Here is a 24,077-nt window from a genome sequence, read left to right on the forward strand (position 1 = left end):
GTCAGGCTAGCAGATGGGCGTTTAACGCCCAGTCTGGCACCATTCTGGGCGTTTAACGCCAGAAAGGGGCACCAGACTGGCGTTAAATGCCAGAAAAGGGCAAGGAGCTGGCGTTAAACGCCAGAAATGGGCACCAGCCCGGCGTTTAACGCCAGAAATGGCTAAAAACGCAATTTTGCTTGCCATTTGGTGCAGGGATGACTTTTCCTTGACACCTCAGGATCTGTGGACCCCACAGGATCCCCACCTACCCCACCACTCTCTCTCTTCTTCACCCATTCACCAATCAACTCAACACCTCTTCCCCAAAAGCCCTTCACCTATCAAATCCCATCTTTCTCTTCACCACTCACATCCATCCTTCATAAAACCCCACCTACCTCACCATTCAAATTCAAACCACTTTCCCACCCAAACCCACCCATACATGACCGAACCCTACCCTTCCCCCACTCCTATATAAACCCATCTTCACTCCTTCATTTTCACACAACATACACACCACTTCTCCCCTTCTTGGCCGAAAACAAAAGCCATTCCTCTCTCCTTCATTTCTTCTTCTTCTACTTTCTTCTTTCCTTTTTTGCTCAAGGACGAGCAAACCTTTTAAGTTTGGTGTGGTAAAAGCATTGCTTTTTGTTTTTCCATAACCATTTATGGCATCCAAGGCCGGAGAAACCTCTAGAAAGAGGAAAGGGAAGGCAAAAGCTTCTACCTCCGAGTCATGAGAGATGGAGATATTCATCTCAAGGGTGCATCAAGACCACTTCTATGATGTTGTGGCCTTGAAGAAGGTGATCCCCGAGGTCCCTGTTTCACTCAAAAAGGGTGAATATCCAGAGATCCGACATGAGATCCGAAGAAGAGGTTGGGAAGTTCTTACCAACCCCATTCAACAAGTCGGAATCTTAATGGTTCAAGAGTTCTATGCCAATGCATGGATCACCAAGAACCATGATCAAAGTGTGAACCCGGATCCAAAGAATTATCTTACTATGGTTCGGGGAAAATACTTGGATTTTAGTCCGAAAAATGTAAGGTTGGCATTCAACTTGCCCATGATGCAAGGAGATGAACACCCTTACACTAGAAGGGTCAACTTTGATCAAAGGTTGGACCAAGTCCTCACAGTCATATGTGAAGAGGGCGCCCAATGGAAGAGAGATTTAAGAGGGAAGCTGGTTCAATTGAGAAGGCATGACCTCAAACCCGTGGCTAGGGGATGGTTGGAGTTCATCCAACGCTCAATCATTCCCACTAGCAACCGGTCCGAAGTTACCATAGACCGGGCTATCATGATTCATAGCATCATGATTGGAGAAGAAATAGAAGTTCATGAGGTTATAGCTCAAGAGCTTTATAAGGTGGCAGATAAGTCCTCTACCTTGGCAAGGTTAGCCTTCCCTAATCTCATTTGTCACCTCTGTTATTCAGTTGGAGTTGACATAGAGGGAGACATCCCTATTGATGAGGACAAGCCCATCACCAAGAAGAGGATGGAGCACACAAGAGACCCCACTCATCATGAGATCCCTGAGATGCCTCAAGGGATGCACTTTCCTCCACAAAACTATTGGGAGCAACTAAACACCTCCCTAGGAGAATTGAGTTCCAACATGGGACAACTAAGGGTGGAGCATCAAGAACACTCCATCATCCTCCATGAAATTAGAGAAGATCAAAGAATCATGAGAGAGGAGCAACAAAGACAAGGAAGAGATATTGAGGAGCTCAAGCACTCCATAGGATCTTCAAGAGGAAGAAAGAGCCGCCATCACTAAGGTGGACCCGTTCTTTAATTTCCTTGTTCTTTATTTTCTGTTTTTCGAATTTTAGTGCTTATGTTTATCTATGTTTGTGTCTTGTGATCATTAGTGTCCTAGTGTCTATGCCTTAAAGTTATGAATGTCCTATGAATCCATCACCTTTCTTGAATAAAAAACGTGCTTAATTGAAAAAGAATAAGAATTGCATGAATTTTGAATTTTATAACAGTTTAATTATTTTGATGTGGTGGCAATACTTTTGTTTTCTGAATGTATGCTTAAACAGTGCATATGTCTTTTGAATTTGTGGTTCATGAATGTTGGCTCTTGAAAGAATGATGAAAAAGGAGACATGTTACTGAGGATCTGAAAAATCATTAAAATGATTCTTGAAGCAAGAAAAGGCAATGAAGAAAAAAAAAATATATTTTCGAAAAAAAAAGGAAAGAAAACGAAAAAATAGAGAAAAGAAAGAAATAAAGTTGTGATCCAAGGCAAAAAGAGTGTGCTTAAGAACCCTGGACACCTCTAATTGGGGACTCTAGCAAAGCTGAGTCACAATCTGAAAAGGTTCACCCAATTATGTGTCTGTGGCATGTATGTATCCGGTGGTAATACTGGAAGACAGAGTGCTTTGGGCCACGGCCAAGACTCAATAAGTAGCTATGTCCAAGAATCATCATACTTAACTAGGAGAATCAATAACACTATCTGGATTCTGAGTTCCTAAAGAAGCCAATCATTCTGAATTTCAAAGGATAGAGTGAGATGCCAAAACTATTCAGAGGCAAAAAGCTAAAAGCCCCGCTCATCTAATTAATACTGATCTTCATAGATGTTTTTGGAATTCATTGCATATTCTATTCTTTTTATCTTATTTGATTTTCAGTTGCTTGAGGACAAGCAACAATTTAAGTTTGGTGTTGTGATGAGCGGATAATTTGTACGCTTTTTGGCATTGTTTTTAGTATGTTTTTGGTATGATCTAGTTAGTTTTTAGTATATTTTTATTAGTTTTTAGTTAAAATTCACTTTTCTGGACTTAACTATGTGTTTGTGTGTTTTTCTGTGATTTCAGGTATTTTCTGGCTGAAATTGAGGGACCTGAACAAAAATCTGATTCAGAGACCAAAAAGGACTGCAGATGCTGTTGGATTCTGACCTCCCTGCACTCGAAGTGGATTTTCTGGAGCTACAGAAGCCCAATTGGCGCGCTCTCAACGGCGTTGGAAAGTAGACATCCTGGGCTTTCCAGCAATATATGATAGTCCATACTTTACCCAAGATTTGATGGCCCAAACCGGCGTTCAAAGTTACCCTCAGGAATTCCAGCGTTAAACGCCGGAACTGGCACCAAAATGGGAGTTAAACGCCCAAACTGGCATAAAAGCTGGCGTTTAACTCCAAGAGGAGTCTCTACACGAAAATGCTTCAATGCTCAGCCCAAGCACACACCAAGTGGGCCCGGAAGTGGATTTTTATGTCATTTACTCATCTCTGTAAACCTTAGGCTACTAGTTTTCTATAAGTAGGACCTTTTACTATTGTATTTTCATCTTCTGATCTTTGGAATCTTTATCTTTAGATCTTTAGATCATTGGGAGGCTGGCCATTCGGCCATGCCTAGACCTTGTTCTTATGTATTTTCAACGGTGGAGTTTCTACACACCATAGATTAAGGTGTGGAGCTCTGCTGTACCTCGAGTATTAATGCAATTACTATTGTTCTTCTATTCAATTCCGCTTGTTCTTGTTCTAAGATACCACTTGTTCTTCAACTTGATGAATGTGATGATCCGTGACACTCATCATCATTCTCACCTATGAACGTGTGACTGACAACCACCTCCGTTCTACCTTCGATTGGGTGGATATCTCTTGGATTCCTGATACACGATGCATGGTTGATTGCCTGACAACCGAGTGCTCGCCTGACAAACGAGCCAGCCATTCCGTGAGATCAGAGTCTTCGTGGTATAGGCTAGAACTGATGGCGGCATTCAAGAGAATCCGGAAGGTCTAACCTTGTCTGTGGTATTCTGAGTAGGATTCAATGATTGAATGACTGTGACGTGCTTCAAACTCCTGAGGGCGGGGCGTTAGTGACAGACGCAAAAGAATCACTGGATTCTATTTCGGCTTGATCGAGAACCGACAGATGGATAGCCGTGCCGTGACAGGGTGTGTTGAACATTTCCACTGAGAGGATGGGAGGTAGCCACTGACAACGGTGAAACCCTTGCTTGAGCTTGCCATGGAAAGGAGTAAGAAGGATTGGATGAAGACAGTAGGAAAGCAGAGAGACGGAAGGGAAGGCATCTTCATACGCTTATCTGAAGTTCCTACCAATGAATTACATAAGTATCTCTATCTTTATCTTTATGTTTTATGCGTTTATCACCATACCCATTTGAGTTTGCCTGACTGAGATTTACAAGGTGACCATAGCTTGCTTCATACCAACAATCTCTGTGGGATTGACCCTTACTCGCGTAAGGTTTATTACTTGGACGACCCAGTACACTTGCTGGTTAGTTGTGCGAAGTTGTGTTTATGCCATGGTATTGAGCACCAAGTTTTTGGGGCCATTACTAGGGATTATTTGAGTTGTGAAAAGTATTGATCACAATTTCGCATACCAATAAGATCCCACGCTGAACTTAAAAAAATTGAAGTTCAGCGTCACTTGCTTTATCTGTGATACGCTTGCTCCACGCTGTTTACCAAGTTCAGCGTGGGTATAGCAGTGGCAACTCTCACTTGGTACGCGTTTTCCACGTTGAACTTGAAAATTTCCAAGTTCAGCGTGGGTCTTGGCTCCTGGAACGCTAATTGACGTCGTTCTCCACGTAGAGACTCCCTTCCAAATTACACGCACATGCCACGCTGAACTTGGAAAATCCCAAGTTTAGCGTGGAACTGACAGACTCAACCTTCTCCAGAGTGTTCAAAAAATTTTCTAAGTGTCCGATTCCTGTTCTAAAAATTCTGCATGATCAAGCATACGTAAAACAAAGGAAAAATAGTAAAACTCAATAAAAATCAAATAAATAGTAAAATCAATGCAACGGAAAATTAACTAAGAATACGAAATTAACAGGTTACCTCCCGACAAGCACTTCTTTACTGTCACTAGCTTGACGATCAGCTCCTCTAAGAAGGAGGATCATAGGGGCTTAGCTCTTCTCCCCTCACTGTGAATCTTCTCCCTGTGTCCTCATAAAGTAGTTCAATATGATCCAGAGAGAGGATTTTGTTTACTGTATAAGTGAACACTGGATTGCTAATCAACACCACCTTCATTCCTGGGAAGAAGTCTTCAATGGGAATCTTTTTGTTTCTTCATCCCCTGGGTACTTTCTTCTTTTTGGGAACCTCCACCTTGGTGGATGATGCATTCCCGACACCAAACTTAGGTTTGGTGTTAGGAGGAATTTTGTTGTTTGTCACCAAAGGAGGTTTGAGCTGCAATTTCTGTTGTGTATCATCAGGGGTTTCTTGAAGATTTGGATCAATAAGCTCAGTCTGCATGCACCTCTCTTCTTCATCTGCTGAATGTATATCTTTGAAGACATGAAAGACTAGTTGCTCATTATGCACTCTAAGCACTAGTTCACCTTCTTCCACATCAATCAGAGCTCTTCCAGTGGCTAGGAATGGTTTTTCTAGAATTATAGAGGCATTCTTATCCTCCCCTGTGTCCAGAATCACAAAATCTACTGGGAGGAAGAACTTACCAACTTCGACCAAGATATTCTCCACTAATCCATATGCAGACTTTATAGATTTGTCTGCCATCTGTAATGCAATCTTTGTGGGTTGTGCCTCTTGGATTTGCAACTTTTTCATCACAGACAAGGGCATTAAATTGATGCTTGTTCCCAGATCACATAACGCTTTCTCAAAGGTTGTGCTCCTAATGGTGCATGGAATTTGAAAGCTCCCTGGATCTGGCATCTTCCTTAGCAAGTTATTCTGAATTATGGCACTGCATTCCTTAGTCAGGACCACTATCTCATCTCCCTTTAAAGGCTTCTTCTTTGACAACAACTCCTTCATGAATTTGACATAGAGAGGCATTTGCTCCAAAACCTCAGTAAAAGGAATATTGATTCGCAACTTTCTGAAGACTTCCAAGAACTTTGAAAACTGCTTGTCCTTGGTCTCCTTTTGAAGTCTCTGAGGATATGACATTTTAGCCTTGTACTCAGGAGCCTTTGGCAATGTAGGATAAATGTCAAGAGAGTCTAGGAATGGGTTGTCCGCACGCTTTGGAGGGACATGCTCTACTTCTTCCTTCTTCTCCTCTGGGGCTTCTTTTTCAAATGGCTCCTCATTAACTTGTGCTTCCATACTTGCCCCTTGTCCACTTATCAAGGTGATAACCTTGCATTCCTTTCTTGGATTTGGAATTGTGTTACTAGGAAGACTTTTAATGGTCCTCTTATCAATTTCATTAACTTTTGTGGCTAATTGACCCATCTGAATCTCCAAGTTCTGAATTGTATTTGCAGACCTCTCAGGTATTTACTTGCTCAGTTGGCCCATTTGCACCTCCAAGTTTCTAATAGAGGCTCTGATTTCCTGCATAAAACTCCTCATCATCTCCCAATTAGAATCTTGTTGGGATTGAGAATTTGCCTGCTGACGTGGTTGTTGTTGATGAGACTGAAATTGGCGATTATTATGATTGTTCTGTTGGAAATCGCCCTGAAAATTATTGTTGAAATTCTGAGATCTCTGAGGTTGGTCCATCCACCCAAGATTGTATGTCTTAGAGTATGGATCATTATTGGGGTTTCTAGGACCACTCTCCATGTAATTTACCTGTTCAGAAAAAGATTGAGCATAATCATAATTCTCATTTTGTACAAAATTACCTGTCATGTCATAAGAGATCTCTTGAGGAGGATTTTGGGTGTTGATAGCTGAGACTTGTATGCCACCCATCTGTTGAGTAAGTAGATTTATTTTCTGAGACATAAGCTTATTCTGGGCAAGAATAGTATTAAGAGCTTCTACTTCCATAACACCCTTTTTCTGAGGAGCCTCAGAGTTCACAGGATTCCTGTTAGATGAGTATAAATATTAGTTGCTAGCAACCAATTCAATAAGCTCAATAGTCTCCTCTGGTGTCTTCTTCTTGTGCAGTGAACCACCTGCAGAATTATCTAAGCACATCTTGGACATTTCACCCAAACCTTCATAAACGATATCTAGTTGGGTCCATTTGGAGAACATGTCAGGAGGGCATTTCCTAGCCAGTAGCTTGTATCTCTCCCAAGCTTCATAAAGAGTTTCACCATCCTTCTGTCTGAAGGTCTGAACTTCCACCCTAAGCTTAGTCAGCTTCTTTGGTGGGAAAAATTTAGTAAGAAACTCAGTAACAACCTTGTCCCAAGTATTCAAACTATCCTTGGATTGGAAATCTAGCCATAGCTTTGCTCCATCCCTCAGAACAAACAGGAAGAGCATGAGTTTATACACCTCAGGGTTCCCTCTGATGACAAGTCATCTTAGCCTAGTTTCACTAGTCTTTCTCTTTTATTTTCAATTGAATTATGCACTTTCTTGAGCCATAAGCAAGCCAATTGGGTAGATTTTCATGTTTCCTTTGATTTAATCAACCATAGATGAATTAATGCAATTTCATGAGGTTTTATGCCATTATTATCATATATTATGAAAGAATAAATATCTCATGATTTTGAGCATAGCTTTGATGTGTTTGGTTGATTAATGATAGGTGAAGAAAGCTTGGAGAAAGGTTGAAGCAAGAAGGAATGGCTAGGAGGAAGAGAGAACAAAAAGTTTGAGCAAAAGTTTGCCTCAAACTTTAGCTCAAAACTTTTGGAATAAGTGAAAATGAACCAGGGAGCAAAAAGCTTGAGCAAAAGTTTGCCTCAAACTTTTGTGCAAACTTTTGGGAGAAAAGCTTGAGCCAACGTTTGCCTCAAACTTTTTGGCAAACGTTGGCCTCATAAATCAACACACCCTGGAGAGCAAAAGTTTGCGCCAACGTTTGCCTCAAACTTTTTGGCAAATGTTGGCGCTATGAGTGTACATGAGGGGACCAACGTTTGAGCAAAAGTTTGACCCCAAACTTTGGTTCAAATGTTGGTAGCAGCAAAGAGAGGGTGGCTGATGTGAAAAGTTTGAGTAAAAGTTTGCCTCAAACTTTTACTCAAACTTTTACTCAAGCTTTCATGATTCCCAACCCGGTTCACTTCAGTTCTTCTCCAAACTCCAAGAGCAATCAACCAAGGCCTCTATCAACCCAATTCCATCAAGAGCAAAGGCCCAATTCAAGGCTTGAAGACCATTTGAAGAAAGTGTATAAATAGCTTAGGATTTAAGTTTTAGGGGAGTTTTTCCTTGGAGAATTCGTAGTACACTTAGTAGAGAGCTCACTTTACATTTTAGCATTGTTGTTTTTAATTCAGGGGAATTTGGGAGGAGAATTGATCTCTCTTCTTCCTTGTTCTTGCTTGAATACTCTTTACTTTTCTTGCTTCGGATCTTGGGTGGAGAATTGAAGAACTTCTGTTTCAATCTCACCTTGGGATCTTGTTTAATTTTACTACACAATTGAATTTCCGTTTCGGTTAATTGCTTCTTCATCTACTTTCTCTGTAATCTTCATTTCCTTTGCAATTTTTCTTGGTGGATCTAGGAAGGCATTGAGATCTAGACTTGGTTATCTAGTCTCTTGGGTCCTGAGATCTGAATTCCAATTTTACATTCTCTGTTTAATGCTTTTCAATCTCATTTACATTTCTGTTTTTAGATCCGATTCAATCCAAGTTATCTTCTACTTCTCTGTTTGTTGCAATTTACTTTTCCTTGTTTAATTTCTGCAAATCCAATTCCCAATTCCCTTATAATTCAAGCCATTTACATTTCTTGCAATTTAAGATTCTACAATTTACATTTCTTGCATTCTAAGTTTCTGCCATTTAATTTCTTGTTCTTTAAGATTCAGCACTTTAAATTTCAGTTCTCTTTAATTTCATGCAATTTACCCATTCCCTTTACTTTCCATGCAATTTAAATTCTATTAATCACAAATCTCTCAACCAAATCTTGATTCGCTTGACTAAACCAACCACTAAACTAAAATTGCTCAATCCTTCAATCCCTGTGGGATCGACCTCACTCCCGTGAGTTATTATTACTTGATGCGACCCGGTACACTTGCCGGTGAGTTTTGTGTCGGATCGTTTTCCGCACATCAAGTTTTTGGCACCGTTGCCGGGGATTGATTAGATTGACAATGATTAAGTGAAGTGGAGATCTAGATCAAGCACTTTTTCTTTAATTTTTGACTAACCCACTAACTGTTTGAATTTTTTCTTAAGCTAACTAAAACTTCATTCTAGCAGTAGATTGAAGTATCACTGGTTTGTGCGTTTCTTATGTTCTTCTTGTATGTCAGGTACAAGGAGAACCACACCCACCTTTCATGAACAAGACGAAAGAACTCTTAGGAGGTTAAGAAGAGCTGAAAGGGGGAAAAATATTGTTGGAGAAGAGGAATCCGAAGAAGAATTCCAAGATATGGAGGAACATTCAACCAATCCACCAGGTGGAGCAGACAACAACAATAACAACCTAACCCAGAGGAGAATTTTGGCCTCCTATACTTTTGCAAATCCCAGACACTGTGGAAGCAGCATCTTAGCTCCAAATGTCAATGCAAACAATTTTGAACTAAAGCCACAACTCATCACTTTGTTTCAAAATAATTGCTCTTTTGGTGGAGGACCACTTGAAGACCCCAACCAACACTTTCTTGAGGATTTGTAACACTGTCAAAACTAATGGTGTGCCTCCTGACAGCTACAAGCTATTGCTATTCCCATTTTCTCTCAGGGACAAGGCCACTCAATGGTTAGAATCTTTTCCAAGAGACAGCATCAACAATTGGGATGATTTGGTAACCAAGTTCCTTGCCAAATTTTACCCACCTCAAAGGATCATAAGGTTGAAGACAGAGGTACAAATATTTACACAAATGGAGGCTGAACCCATCCATGAGGCATGGGAGAGATACAAGGCTCTAATCAGGAAATGTCCTCCTGAAATGTTCACTGAGTGGGATAAGCTGCAGAATTTCTATGAGGGCTTAACATTGAAATCCCAGGAAGCTTTGGATCATTCAGCCGGAGGTTCTTTGCAACTCATGAAAACTGCAGAGGAGGCTCAAAATCTCATTGATATGGTGGCTAACAACCAATATTTCTTCGCTCATCAAAGAAACTGCCAACCATCACAAAGGAGAGGAGTAATGGAGCTAGAAGGAGTGGATTCAATCTTGGCTAAAAACAAAATAATGCAGCAGCAAATTCAACAACAATTTGAGCAAATGACTAAGAGGATTGATAGCCTCCAAGTTGCAGCAGTTAACACTAGCCAACCATCAAACACATGGGGGCAGAATGAAGAAATTCAAGAGGAGCAACAGCAAGAACAAGTCCAGTACATGCATTCTAGTCCAAATGAAGTCTATGGTGATACTTACAACCCCTCATGGAAGAATCACCCCAACCTCAGATGGGGAGATAGTCACAACCAAAACCAACAAACATGGCAGAGGAACTCAAACCAAAATAATTCAAGAAACAATCAAAACTACAACCAGCAGCAAACTAACCAAAACACTTACATAAAACCTCAAAACAACCACCCCAACCTCAACCAGTACCAATCCAATAACCAACCCACCAACCAAAATGCCTACCATCCACCACTCACATCTCACAACCCACCACAAGCACCACCTGAATCCCAAAGACTCACTAACTTGGAGACCTTGATAGACAAAATGTTGAAACACCAGGAAATGACAACCAAAAACCATGAAGCTTCCATGAAGAGCCTAGAGAGGCAAATCGGGCAAATCTCCAAGCAAATTTCTACTGAGAGACCTTCAAGCTCACTGCCCAGTGACAAGATTTTTCCAATAGAAAAAAAAGTTTGACCCCTCCCTCCCTATAATGTCTTAGTTTTCTTTATTTTTATTTGGGGGCTTATATATTCCATTTTTTTAATGTGCCTCACAATTCGAAAGAATTCGTGGGGAGGGGTCATTTCAGTTCATTTTTCGATCTATAACAAATAGCTTCAAGAGATGATAGAATTAAGAATACCCACAGTCGCCGTTCACCGGGGCTTCGGTCGCCGGCTCCCCTGTCATCAGGTCACCAACTTCCTTGACCTTCCGGCACTGGGCAGGCGTCAGCCCCCATACATGGTCTTACGACTTTGCGAATTCCAATTTGAATTCACTTGAACAATAACTCTAATTTTTTTTTAACCGGTAGTAGTAGTTCTAGCGGTTGACTCGAGTGAATTTTACGGGCCCACTGGTCCAGAAGCTTCTCAAGCTCAAGCATTTACTTTTCTAGTTAGAGACCAACGTCTTGGGGCTAATGTAGGATCCGCTAATCCCAAATTCTAAGGAGGAATGCAAGGCAATACAATTAAGAAGCGGGGAAAACTTGATGAGCAACAATGACACTACAAAGAAGCAAGCAGGAAGCAGCAAGAGGCCAACAGAAGAGGAGGAGCAAACAAAGGCAGATGAAGCTAAGGATCAAGAAGTGATGCCAAGCAAGAGCACTGAGAAACTCAAAGAGAAGGACAACCAACCACACAGTTTAAAAGAAGTGACTCAGGGACAGCAGCAAGTAGAAAAGAGCATCACACCTCCACTGCCATATCCCCAGAGGTTCAACAAAGAAACTAAGGACCAACATTTTCACAAATTCTTTGAGATCTTCAAGAAGCTGGAGATCAATATTCCCTTGGCTGAAGCACTTGAGCAAATGCCTCTGTATGCCAAGTTCTTGAAGGAGCTTATCAATAAGAAAAGAAGTTGGGATGAGAAAGAAACTATACTGCTTACTGAGGAATGCAGGGCCTTGATTCAAAAAGGGCTTCCTCCTAAGCTTGAGGACCCAGGGAGCTTCTTGTTGCCTTGCACCATTGGGGAATTGACCATCACTAAAGCAATGTGTGATCTAAGAGCAAGTATTAACTTAATACCGTCTTCCTTGGTGAGAAAACTGCGTATAGAGGAAGTTAAACCGGTACAGATGTCTCTAGAACTGGTAGATAAGTCAATGGTATACCCCAGGGGTGTGATTGAAAACCTTTTGGTCAAGGTGGACAATTTCATATACCCTGCTGATTTTGTGGTTCTAGATTCAGATGAGGATGATGGTGACTCTATTATACTGGGAAGGCCATTCTTGGCCACTGCTAGGGCTATCATAGACGTGGAGGAAGGAGAATTAACTCTCAGAATGCATGATAAGAGTGTCACTCTAAAGGTGTTACTAGAAGCATAGTTTAGTAATGAGAAGAGAGACTATATGGAACTTGACAAGGAAGAATCACAGTTAAAGGAAGAGAGTGACAAGGTGATTCACAGCAACATCCCAAGGCAAAAGATTGTGCAGACTGATGAAGAAGTCCAAGAGAATATTGGAGTATTAGCCACTGAGAAGAGAGATTCCCAAGGTAAGCCTATGGCCAGAGAAGAAAGATCAACAAAAGAAAGGATGAAACACAGAAACAAAACAAAAAGGGGTTGGAAGAACAGGAAGATTCCAATAGAGGGGCTTTCCAAAGGTGACAAAGTGCAACTGATATATCAACAGCTGGGAGCAAGCCAACAGACTGATGACTATTACACTGTCAGCAACATACTCTCATTAGAGCACGCTGAAATTGAACACCAGAGAACAAAGAGGAGGATCACAGTCAGGGGAGACAAGTTGAGGCACTACAAGCACCAACCACCATAAAAGAAAGCCCCAATGTCAAGCTAGTGACTAGGGGTGTGCAAAAAAACTGGTTTAACTGAACTGAACTGAAACTGAATTGAAACTGTTTTAAATAAACCAGTTTTTTTAAATAAAAAACCGAACTGAAACCATAGTTTTTTATAAAAACCAGTTTATGAAAAACCAGTTTTTATAGTTCATTTTAGTTTTAAACCAAATCAAAACTGGTTTATTCACATCAGTAACTTCAATTCAATCTTCCAAACTCAAAAATTGAAAATGTGAAAACTGAAAACGCAAAAACCCTAATCGCGTTTCAACATCCTCTCTCGTCTCTCCCCTTCTGCCGCCGCAATCAACCGACCGCTGCCACCGTCAGAGCCGCCGTCGTCGAACTATTCACCGCCGTCGCTCACTGTCGTTCACCATCGTCTGACACAGTATCCTCTCTCCCTTGCTGGTTGCTGTCGTCGCTACCATTCCTCTCTCGTCTCTCCCTTGCTGCCGCCGCTACCAACCCACCACCGCCATCATCACCGTCGCTACCAACCCCTGCTGCTGCCATCTAACACAGTAGGTAATCTCTTTTCTCTTATGTTTTACTATGATTGAAAGCAGGGGAGACAATACTTTTTTACATAGTCAATTAGTAAGCCATTTTTACAGTTACCCATTTCTCTTTTCTGATTCGGAAGCTTTGAATTGTTGATGTTTACTTGTTTTAGCCTGCTAGATCCAAAACCTGAAATTTGGTTGGTATGGTTTATGTACTTTTTGTGATTTGCTGTGCTGAATTGTGTTTTTGTTAGTGTGAGTTGAATGTATTTGGTGTTTTTTACATTAAGGATGTTAGAGAAAGTTTTGGATTGTTGAAGAAATCTCTAGTCAACCCGTTTGATCAGATGTTGATGGGAATGCAGTTTGAACTAGCTTGGTTGTGTAAAAGATTTCTCAATCTCTCCTTCCCTCCCTCTCTGTTTCTCTGGTTTTTCATGCTTTACCTTTTTTGAAGTAGAAAGTTTTCCATTATTGATGTGCTTTTTGCTTCAGTTAAAATGCTGTTAAATATAGCGTTGGTGACATACTATTGGACTATAATATGTGCCATTCATAATAGTATGTAGGGTTTGAATTTACAATTTTATTTTGTTGAGGCACTAAAAAATTGGGTAAAAACAAAAGGAAAAAAAGATTTCCACTTTGTTTAGATTAATTGAGTTGTTATGTTTGTTGTTTGTGTGTGTGATTAATTTCTTTTTTCTCTTTTCCTTGAGTTCAAACAAAGTACATTAAAAATACTCTGTATTTGGAATATTCTTTTATAAGAAGAAATAGTATTTGGTATCTTCCTGCTTTGTGTATGAATCAAGTTATTTCTCTCAATTGTAGTAGAGATGATGTTTAAAGAAGGAAGAATAAGAAAACAGTATAAATTATGCAAATCTGTACCACCATAAAATGAAAAAATGGATATAAGATATTATAAGGCAAGATTGTGAGAAATAGGGAATGTCATTATAGTCTATTTATACAGCTCACTTACTAGTTTTTCAAAGATTTGTTTAAGACTTTAAATATTTTTATATGGATTAAAATAATTTGGGCTCACGTGGTTAATAATCGCCTTAGTGAACATTTATTGAAAGTTGAATACAAAAATAATAGTATATGTCAATGTGTCTTTATCAAAAAGTTTGAATTAAATGCAGAACCATTTAATGGCCCTTATTTTTACATGATATGATATGATATGATGATAAATAAATGCTCATCAAGTTGCTTTTGGGTTTGTCCACTTGGCAGGCTCTGATGCATTTGTAGCTAAAGCTTCATCATCACCACCACTTTACAATTTTAAAGCCAAAACATTTGTGTGTGAATGAGTATATATAAGTAGTGAAGTTCTTAGGATTGTTTGTCCCTATTGCTAACTCCTGAGTGTGTTTGTGGCATTCTGCTTTGTGCTATACACATAGACATAATAGTTCTCTTTCTGGCCAATTAATGTGTTGGTATGCAATTTGTAGAAAAGCTTTCTGTCAGATCTTATAAACTTTGTTTTATAATTCTGGTCTATATAGTTTCATTCCAGTTCACTGTTAGTCTTAACTGCGCTATTTCTTCTGTTTGCTTTCCAGTACTCTTACGTTTGCTTATTGTTAATGTTGTTGTAGACTAGATGAGGTGAAAGCTCAGAGAGCTCTAGAATACCCTTGCATTGTTGACTTGCAAACTGGTTCCTGCGGCTTCCTTTTTTGAGGCGTTTCTCAGATTTCTAAAGAGAGCATTGCTGAAGAAAAAGTAAGTTCCAAACTTGGTCTAAGTAACCCTGTTAGTGTTAGCATGTAATGATGTATTTATTACTTCATAGTTTGTGTCATTTTATTTATTTATTTTCCTTTTTAAAGTGTTGTTGCTCCCTGCTTTTTAAACTTGGTCTAATTAGTTATTTAATTTACAATTAGGTTTATTGCTCATATTAAAAATGTCTGAGAGAGAGGAGTATTCAAATCCTGCTGTTCCTCCTGCTCATCTCTCATTACCTCCTCAACCTAGTGGATCTTTTGGGCGTAAGAATCGATCAGAGATATGGGAACATTTCATTCCAATCGAAGGGATAGAGAAGTATGCAAGATGTAAAAACTGCAACGGTCAAATAAAATATGCGGGGGGAGCAAGTGCTATGCGGCAACATTGGAAGCGATGTTTTGAATCGAACAACGAACAGAGCAAGAGACAAAGGATAGAAGGGGGAACAAGTGGTCTTATATCCTCACCGAGTGTTACAAAGTTTGACCAAGCAGTAACTCGAAGTATCCTTACTGAGATGTTTGTGACTGAAGAGCTACCTTTCCGAGTTTTAGAAAGAAATGTGTTTCGAAGGCTCTTGCATAGCATGCAACCTAAGTTTAAAATCCCTTCGCGTACTACATTGGCCCGTGATATACTTTCTTTTTATGAAACAGAGAAAATGAAGTTACAAAGTTATCTCTCTCATCATTGTCAAAAAGTGTGCCTTACAACTGACACTTGGACGACATCGAGTCAAAATTTGACTTATATGTCTCTAACGGCACACTTTATTGATAATGATTGGAAGTTGCAAAAGAAGATATTGAATTTTTGTCGGGTTGAGGATCATTCAGGAGAGGTACTTGGTAGAGCTATTGAAGGTTGTTTGGATGCTTGGAAATTGCATCAAGTTTTTACTGTAACGGTTGATAATGCAACTTCTAATGATGGTGCAATTTTATACTTGAAAAAGAGATTAAATGCATGGAATAGTCTTGTTTTAAAGGGGGACTATCTTCATATGCGTTGTTGTGCTCATATCCTAAATTTGATAGTAAAAGATGGCTTGAAAGAGATTGATGATTCAATTACAAGAATTCGTAATGCAGTCAAATATGTCAAGTCATCTCCTATGAGATGTGAAAGCTTCAAAGCGTGCATTGAGCGGGAGAGCATCAATTATAAAGGGCTTGTCTCTTTGGATGTTGAAACTCGGTGGAATTCGACATCTTTAATGTTGGAGGCAGCATTGAAGCTTCGAGCAGCGTTTGATTTGCTTGAGTTGCAAGATGATAAATATATTAATGAGATGAGTAAATCTTATGGTGTGCCTACAGATGATGATTGGACTTATGCAGAGTCAGTTTTACCATTCTTGAAAATATTTTATGATGCTACATTGCGCATTTCTGGGAGTTTGTATGTCACTAGTAATAAATATATGAAAGAAGTCTTTAGCATCGGAAGAAAAATCAAGTTGCATTGTGAAAATACTGATTTGAGCATAAGATTAATGGCGTCCAAGATGCAAAAGAAATATGATAAGTATTGGGGAACTCCAAATGTCATTAACATGTTGTTGTTAATTACAATTGTGCTTGATCCATGTCACAAGTTGGATTTTGTAAATTAGATTTTGGATGAGTCATTTGGTGTTGAAAAGGGAGGAGAACTCAAGTCAAAATTGTTTACTTGCTTGAATTCCCTTTATAATCACTACCAAGGCAAAGAAGATGAATCTCAAAGTAATCAAGATGCAATGATCAATGAAGAGGATGAAGATGATATCCTGAATATTTATTTGCAATCAACTGGACGTGATTCAGATGCTAAATCTGAACTTGACAGATATCTGAAAGAAGATTGTGAGCCTAGAAACAAGTCGGCAGAGTTGGATATTTTGGGTTGTGGAAGGGAAATTCAACCCGATTTCCTATTCTTGCACGTATGGCTCGAGAAGTTTTAGCCATACCGGTTTCTACAGTTGCTTCTGAGAGTGCGTTTAGTACAGGAGGAAGGATTATTGACCCTTATCGGAGCTCCTTGACACCATATATGGTGGAAGCTCTTGTATGCACTCAAGATTGGGTAATAGATGACCCTTTTGGACTAATTGAAAATTTTGAAGAGATTGAAAAAGCTGAACAAGGTAATATACTTTTTTTTTCTTATTGCTTGTTTGTTACTAATTGTTAGTTTTCTATAATTAATGAGATATTTTTTTCTATGTAGGGAGAAATTCTTCAAGAAATGTCGGCACGCTTGATTCTCTTGAAGATGATTAGAATATTGTAATGGGCCAAAATTGTGTATTTGTGTTAGATTTGAATTAGTTTATTTTAACTTCATTTAGGTTAGTGTCATATTATATCATATTTTGAATGTTGTCATTGAACAAAAAGTAAGACTATGCTTTAGTTTACTAGTATGTAAATATTTTATGATTCTTTTAACTTTTGATTTAGAGAGAGAGAGAGGAGAGAGAGAGAGAGAGAAAGAGAGAAGGAGGAGAGAGAAAGTAGAAGGGGGAGAGAGAGGGGGAAAGGGGGGAGAGAGAGAGAAAGGAAGGGGAGAAAGAGGGGGAGAGAGAGGGGAAGATGAGAGAAAGAGGAGGGAGAGAGGGGAAGGGGGGAGAGAGAGAGAGGAGAGAGAGTGTGGGAGAAGGGGGAGAGAGAGGGAAAGGGAGGGGGAGAGAGAGGAGAGAGAGAGAGATAGAGGGGGAGGGTAAGGGAGAGAGAGAGAGGGGAAGGGAGAGAAAAGGGGAGAGAGAGAGAGAGAGGAAAGGGAGAGAGAGAGAGAGAGGAGAAGGGAGAGAGAGTGGGAAAGGGGGAGAGAGAGGGGAAGAGGAGAGAAAGAAGAGGGAGAGAGGGGAAGGGGAGAGAGAGAGGAGAGAGAAAGTGAGTGAGAAAGGGGGGAGAGAGAGGGAAAGGGAGGGGGAGAGAGAAGAGAGAGAGAAATAGAGGGGGAGGGTAGGGGAGAGAGAGAGGGGAAGGGAGAGAAAATGGGAGAGAGAGAGAGAGAGGGGAAGGAGAGAGAGAGAAGGAGAGAGAGAGGAAAGGGAGAGAGGGAGAGAGAGGGTGTGAAAACTAGTTTTAGCCTATAAACCAGTTTAAACTGGTTTTTTTGAGGAGAGAGAGGGTGAGAAAACTAGTTTAGCCTATAAACCAGTTTTTTTTTATGAACTGGTTTAAACTGGTGCACTGTATTATAAACTGGTTTAAAACCAGTTTTTTATGTGACAAAGCAGTTTGGTTCAGTTTCTAAACCATTTAAAATGGTTTAGTGCAGTTTCAGTTCAGTTTAGGGAAAAACTGAACCATGCACACCCCTACTAGTGACAATAAAAGAGCGCTCCATGGGAGGTAACCCATGAGTTAAGATTCATGTCATTTTAAATCCAATAAGCTATGATCATTTGAGCATGAATTTTTTTTTCTTTTCATGAACATACCTACTGAATGCATGCACTGTTTTGAAACATATGCTGAGAATTCTGAGTTTGGTGTGCCTTCAAGCACACTAAACCAGTGTTACAAATAATTTCGTGCTATATGCTTAAGTGTCTTGATAAAGCATATGGCCAAACACTAAGTTTGATGTCTGCAAGGGTGGACACTCTCAGAGGATTCAATTCATTTCTTTTCTCCTCATGAAAATTTAAAAATTCATGCATCAATGATCATACGATTGTTATTTTCTAAAACTTTACAAATGAAAAAAATCATATTCTGTGATGAAGGCATCAATTGTGATTAATTGCTAGCATCTCACATTTACCCCTTAACAGGAAACAAGTTTGGTGTTCATCAAACCTTGATGCACCGATTTAGGGACAATTGATCCTTCATGAAAAAAAAAAAGAGAAAAAGAAAATTATGATGAAAGCAATTCTTATAAACATTTAACTATGAGTGACATTGGGATTTCACTAGTTGGAGGAAGAAACACATATTTTTTTCACTATATGACCAAACATTAAGTTTGGTGTCCTCCAAGGAAAGTCACGGTTCAAATGGATATAAGGATTGATGATTCATATAGTGTTAATGAAAGAAACACTCTTGCCACGGTTTGATAAAGCTAATGTGTGTTGTCTTGTTGTGATGACTAGGTGGTCAAAGAACACTCTATGAAAGAGACAAGATAAAGGAAAGCATAGCATGAGGACAAAATCTCATCACATGCCTTAAAAAGAGAATCTGCCACTCCTTGAGATGATCACGGCAAAGACAATTGACGAAGCAAGCTTTGTCTCCATTCATCCTTACATGCACACTTTTGATTCACATAGTATCTAATTGCATCCTAGCCCTTCATTGTTCATTTAAATAACACACCACCTTCAAGCCATGCATATGACCGAATCCTTGCACTCCAACCATTTAAACTCCATTCCCTTCATCACTTCTCAACATAATAAGCTCAACCTCGAACTTCTTCTTGCTTCAAACACACATCAAAATCTCCAACACTCCTCACACTCCCTCTAACCTCAAGAGGCTCAACCAATCAAGTGATCATGGCCTCTTCCTCAAGAACCAAACGAAGTAAAGGCAAAGAGCCCGTGGTGGAGGAGAGCACCCCTGAGTATGACCGATGGAGATTCAAATCTTGGTATCATCAGATGCAAATTGAATGGATGAACGAGAAGAAGATATATCCTGAAGTTCCACTCTTGCTGCCGGATGATGGATGCCAAGAAATGAAGGATAAAATTCGAAAGAGGAGGTGGGAGGAACTCATATCACCAATCACCCGGATCAATGCCAATATCATAAGAGAGTTCTACGCCAATGTCTCAAGGCTTGACATGCGTGAGGCCCCAACGTACAAGAGCTATGTGCGGGGAATGGAAGTAGACTTTAGCTCGGATGCAATTAAGAAAGTTTTGGGACTAAAGTCAGTCCGTTTTAGTGAACCGGGATACCACCAAAGGGTAAATGGACATCCGGATTATGATGGGATTGCTAGAGATATTTATATGGAGAACTCAGAGTGGGAAGGAGATGACAAGAACAAATACAAGTATCTGAAGAGAGGTAACCTTACCCCGGAAGCAAAGGGATGGTATGAGTTATTGAAAAGATCAATTCTGGGCACAGTAAACACTTCAGAAGTTAACAGGAAGAGAGCTGTTATGTTGCATTGCATCATTGTAGGAGGAGAGGTAAAAGTTCATGAAATCCTTGCAAAAGACATTCAAAAGCTTGCCGAGAAGAATTCGGCCGGGTCTTGGTTGTACTACCCAAGTACCATTTGGAGGTTGTGTGCAAAAGCTAAAGTGCCAATGGATGAGGAGAACCCAACATGGTTGAGCCAAGGCATGCCTATAACCATTGAAAGAATGATGATGGCACCCAAAGTGCATCAAGGCCGAAGACCACACGGAAGAAGGCAAAGAGAAGAACCAATGGAGGAAGATGAGTTACAAGAGGAAGAAGAACCACAAGAGGAAGAGGAACAGCAATACATTCCCCCACATAACAATATGGATATGACTCAAATGCAGGAAGTAATTGGAAGATTATCACAACAGTACATGAGAATTCAAGAAAGGCAAGAGGAGTACCATTCACAATACATGAAACATCAACAAGGGCAAGAAGAATGGCAGCTGAAAATGATGAACCAACAAAGTGAGTTTGAGTCAAAATTCCTTGTGATGCAAGAAGAGCATGCTTTTCAATCTCACGAAGCATTTGGAAAGTTGGCACAAATGCAAGCCGAAACTATGAGGGCTCTCAATGAGTTTACAACCCTCCAAGATGCAAGATATGAAGTCCAAGCCGATTACAACATTAATAGTCAAATCAAACTGAACTATATTGGAGAACATCTGCACAACATGGATTCGGCATTCCCAACTTTCGATGAATTCTTCAAAAAGAGAAGTGAGGTAGAAGTAAGCAATGCTATGAGACTTGAAGATAGAGTAGAGGAGGCGATGAATAAAGCTGGGTTCTGGCGGGGTCAACAGACAACAAACATGGACACAGGGAACACCAGCAACCAAGTATATGAAAGAAGAAAGAAAAAGCATGACAAATGAAAGGTGGACTTGCTCCTTGTTCATCACTACAAAGAAAAAGCATGCATTTTATCTGTTTGAAGTGTCTTTGCATCTTTAAGTAGTTATTTTAATTAATAGTCTTTGCATTATGTTTGTTTCTCTTAAAATAAGTAAGCTAGTCTATGTGTGTGCTTGTGTATTTACTTTCACTTAACAAAAAGCATGTTATGTCCCCTGCATCTTTAATTCAATAAAAAAAATGTTTGAAGGTGAAGTGAAATAGTTCTCTGTTAGATAGAAGTATAATAAAAGTAAGTGGTGGTATGTGTGTGTGATTGTATAATAGCTCACTTTTAGTGAATAAAAAAAAACTAGGATATCTCCTTCTAAGTATAAAGTGGCCTACTGTCTATAAATCTCAATCAAATAAAAATCACTGGTTAGAAAGAAAAACAAAAAGAAAGAAAAAAAAGGGGAGAAACAAAAATAACCAAAGAGTGGCAGTAGAACAAAAGAAAACAAAAAGAAACAAAGCTGGACACCAATAGCTTGAACCTTAGAATATATTCCTGTGGTGTCTTTGTATGTTTTAGAGTATGGATCATTATTGAGGTTTCTAGGACCACTCCCCATGTAATTTACCTGTTCAAAAAAAGATTGAGCATAATCATAATTCTCATTTTGTACAAAATTACCTGTCATGTCATAAGAGACCTCTTGAGGAGGATTTTGGGTGTTGATAGCTGAGACTTGTATGCCACCCATCTGTTGAGTAAGTAGATTTATTTTCTGAGACATAAGCTTATTCTGGGCAAGAATAGTATTAAGAGCTTCTACTTCCATAACACCCTTTTTCTGAGGAGCCTCAGAGTTCACAGGATTCCTGTTAGATGAGTATAAATATTGGTTGCTAGCAACCAATTCAATAAGCTCAATAGTCTCCTCTGGTGTCTTCTTCTTGTGCAGTGAACCACCTGCAGAATTATCTAAGCACATCTTGGACATTTCACCCAAACCTTCATAAACGATATCTAGTTGGGTCCATTTGGAGAACATGTCAGGAGGGCATTTCCTAGTCAGTAGCTTGTATCTCTCCCAAGCTTCATAAAGAGTTTCACCATCCTTCTGTCTGAAGGTCTGAACTTCCACCCTAAGCTTAGTCAGCTTCTTTGGTGGGAAAAATTTAGTAAGAAACTCAGTAACAACCTTGTCCCAAGTATTCAAACTCTCCTTAGATTGGAAATCTAGCCATAGCTTTGCTCCATCCCTCAGAACAAACAGGAAGAGCATGAGTTTATACACCTCAGGGTTCCCTCTGATGACAAGTCATCTTAGCCTAGTTTCACTAGTCTTTTTCTTTTATTTTCAATTGAATTATGCACTTTCTTGAGCCATAAGCAAGCCAATTGGGTAGATTTTCATGTTTCCTTTGATTTAATCAACCATAGATGAATTAATACAATTTCATGAGGTTTTATGCCATTATTATCATATATTATGAAAGAATGAATATCTCATGATTTTGAGCATAGCTTTGATGTGTTTGGTTGATTAATGATAGGTGAAGAAAGCTTGGAGAAAGGTTGAAGCAAGAAGGAATGGCTAGGAGGAAAAGAGAACAAAAAGTTTGAGCAAAAGTTTGCCTCAACTTTAGCTCAAAACTTTTGGAATAAGTGAAAACGAACCAGGGAGCAAAAAGCTTGAGCAAAAGTTTGCCTCAAACTTTTGTGCAAACTTTTGGGAGAAAAGCTTGAGCCAACGTTTGCCTCAAACCTTTTGGCAAACGTTGGCCTCACAAATCAACACACCCTGGAGAGAAAAAGTTTGCGCCAACGTTTGCCTCAAACTTTTTGGCAAACGTTGGCGCCATGAGTGTACATGAGGGGACCAACGTTTGAGCAAAAGTTTAACCCCAAACTTTGGCTCAAACGTTGGTAGCAGCAAAGAGAGGGTGGCTGATGTGAAAAGTTTGAGTAAAAGTTTGCCTCAAACTTTTACTCAAACTTTTACTCAAGCTTTCATGATTCCCAACCCGGTTCACTTCAGTTCTTCTCCAAACTCCAAGAGCAATCAACCAAGGCCTCTATCAACCCAATTCCATCAAGAGCAAAGGCCCAATTCAAGGCTTGAAGACCATTTGAAGAAAGTGTATAAATAGCTTAGGATTTAAGTTTTAGGGGAGTTTTTCCTTGGAGAATTCGTAGTACACTTAGTAGAGAGCTCACTTTACATTTTAGCATTGTTGTTTTTAATTCAGGGGAATTTGGGAGGAGAATTGATCTCTCTTCTTCCTTGTTCTTGCTTGAATACTCTTTACTTTTCTTGCTTCGGATCTTGGGTGGAGAATTGAAGAACTTCTGTTTCAATCTCACCTTGGGATCTTGTTTAATTTTACTGCACAATTGAATTTCCGTTTCGGTTAATTGCTTCTTGATCTACTTTCTCTGCAATCTTCATTTCCTTTGCAATTGTTCTTGGTGGATCTAGGAAGGCATTGAGATCTAGACTTGGTTATCTAGTCTCTTGGGTCCTGAGATCGAATTCCAATTTTACATTTGCTGTTTAATGCTTTTCAATCTCATTTACATTTCTGTTTTTAGATCCGATTCAATCCAAGTTATCTTCTACTTCTCTATTTGTTGCAATTTACTTTTCCTTGTTTAATTTCTGCAAATCCAATTCCCAATTCCCTTTATAATTCAAGCCATTTACATTTCTTGCAATTTAAGATTCTATAATTTATATTTCTTGCATTCTAAGTTTCTACCATTTAATTTCTTGTTCTTTAAGATTCAGCACTTTAAATTTTAGTTCTCTTTAATTTCATGCAATTTACCCATTCCCTTTACTTTCCATGCAATTTAAATTCTGTTAATCACAAATCTCTCAACCAAATCTTGATTCGCTTGACTAAACCAACCACTAAACTAAAATTGCTCAATCCTTCAATCCCTGTGGGATCGACCTCACTCCCGTGAGTTATTATTACTTGATGCGACCCGGTACGCTTGCCGGTGAGTTTTGTGTCGGATCGTTTTCTGCACATCACCCTCTATTTGTCTTCACAGTATCACAAATCTGCAAAAAATTAGAAATAAATTGATTTGGGTCTTCGTGGGGAAGACCATGATACTGGCAGTTTTGTTGCACCAGGGTGACCAATTGTGGCTTCAACTCAAAGTTGTTCGCAGCTATAGGAGGCACCACAATACTTTTTCC

At 39.5% G+C, this 24,077-nt stretch overlaps 2 non-coding genes across 2 annotated transcripts; both read left to right on the forward strand.

The window, feature by feature from the left end:
- The first annotated feature begins 7,005 nt into the window (after positions 1-7,005).
- Positions 7,006-7,109, forward strand: LOC112704699 (small nucleolar RNA R71). Its single transcript, XR_003155310.1, has one exon. It is a non-coding gene; the product is annotated as a small nucleolar RNA R71 (small nucleolar RNA).
- Positions 7,110-21,912: 14,803 nt separating this feature from the next.
- On the forward strand, positions 21,913-22,016 carry LOC112704522 (small nucleolar RNA R71). Its single transcript, XR_003155143.1, has one exon. It is a non-coding gene; the product is annotated as a small nucleolar RNA R71 (small nucleolar RNA).
- Positions 22,017-24,077: the final 2,061 nt, after the last annotated feature.

Source organism: Arachis hypogaea, chromosome 7 (assembly GCF_003086295.3).
Source record: "Arachis hypogaea cultivar Tifrunner chromosome 7, arahy.Tifrunner.gnm2.J5K5, whole genome shotgun sequence".
In the NCBI taxonomy this organism is placed as follows: Eukaryota; Viridiplantae; Streptophyta; class Magnoliopsida; order Fabales; family Fabaceae; genus Arachis; species Arachis hypogaea.